This window comes from Tachyglossus aculeatus, unplaced genomic scaffold, assembly GCF_015852505.1.
Source record: "Tachyglossus aculeatus isolate mTacAcu1 unplaced genomic scaffold, mTacAcu1.pri scaffold_96_arrow_ctg1, whole genome shotgun sequence".
Classification (NCBI taxonomy): Eukaryota; Metazoa; Chordata; class Mammalia; order Monotremata; family Tachyglossidae; genus Tachyglossus; species Tachyglossus aculeatus.
In genome coordinates, this window is record NW_024045099.1 from 560,023 (window position 1) to 561,645 (window position 1,623).

A 1,623-nucleotide genomic window follows, 5' to 3' on the forward strand; every position below is an offset into this window, starting at 1 on the left:
GGGTTCAATAGCGCGACAGGTGAGAATGAGGCGCAGTGAAGAGGTTAGCAGTGGTAGGAGCGGAGGGTGTGGGCTGGGCTGTAGAAGGAAAGAAGAAAGGTGAGGAAGGAGGGGGGTGAGGTGATGGAGAGCCTTGAAGCCCAGAGTGAGGAGCTTTTGATAGATTCGTAGGTTGACAAGCAGCCACTGGAGATTTTTGAGATCTGAAATTTTTGAGGAGGGGAGTAACATGCCCAGAGCGGTTCTGCACAAAGATAATCCGGTGAAGCATTGACTAAAGTGGAGAGAGGCAGGAGGATGGGAGATCAGAGAGGAGGCTGATGCAGTAATCCACTCGGGATAGGATGAGAGATTGAACCAGCAAGGTAGCTGTTTGGATGGAGAGGAAAGGGCGGATCTTGGCAATGTTGCGGAGGTGAGACCGGCAGGTATTGGTGGTGGATTGGATGTGTGGGGTGAACGAGAGAGCAGAGTCGAGGATGACACCAAGGTTGTGGGCTTGTGAGACGGGAAAGATGGTAGTGCCGTCTACAGTGGCGGGAAATTCAGGGAGAGGGCAGGGTATGGGAGGGAAGACAAGGAGTTCAGTCTTGGACATATTGAGTTTTAGATGGCGGTCAGACATCCAGATAGAGATGTCCTGAAGGCAGGAGGAGATAAGAGCCTGGAGGGAGGGAGAGAGAGCAGGGGCAGAGCTGTAGATTTGGGTGTCATCAGAGTAGGTATGATAATTGAAGCTGTGGGAGCAAATCAGTTTACCAAAGGAGTGAGTGTAGATGGAGAACAGAAGGGAGCCAAGAACTGACCCTTGAGGAACCCCTACAATAAGGGGATGGGAGGGGTAGGAGCAGCCCGCAAAGGAAACTGAGAATGAACAGCTGGAGAGATAAGAGGAGAGCCAGAAGAGGATGGAGTCTGTGAAGCCAAGGTTGGATAGTGTGTTGAGGAGAAGGGGGTGGTCCAAAGTGTCGAAAGCAGCTGAGAGGTCTAGGAGGATTATGATAGAGTAGGAGCTGTTGGATTTGGCAAGAAGGAGCAGGTCGTTGGTGACCTTTGAGAGGGCAGTTTCGGAGGAGGGTAGGGGATGGAACCAAGATTGTTGTGGGTCGAAGAGAGAGTTGGCGTTGAGGAACTCGAGGCAGCGGGTGTAGATGACTCGTTCTAGGAGTTTGGGAAGGAAAGGTAGGAGGGAGACAGGGTGATAACTAGAAGGGGAGGTGGGGTAAAGAGAGGGTTTATTTAGGATGAGGGACGTGGCCATGTTTGAAGGCAGAGGCGAAGGAACCAGTGGAGAGTGAGCGGTTGAAGATGGAAGTTAAGGAAGGGAGGAGGGATGGGGCGAGAGATTTCATAGGATAAGAGGGTTTAGGGTCTGAAGCACAGGTCGATGGAGTAGCACTTGAGAGGAGGAAGGAGATCTCATCTGAATATACTGCTGGGAAGGATGGGAGAGTAGTGGAGAGGGTTCAGAGCGGGGGAGCTGGAGAAAAGGGAGAAGTGACTTTGGGGAGCTCAGACCTGTTGGAGTTGATTTTACTAATGAAGTAGGAGGCCAGATCGTTGGTGTTGAGGGATGGAGGAGTGGGAGGAACAGGGGGCTTGAGAAGGGAGTTAAGTGTATGG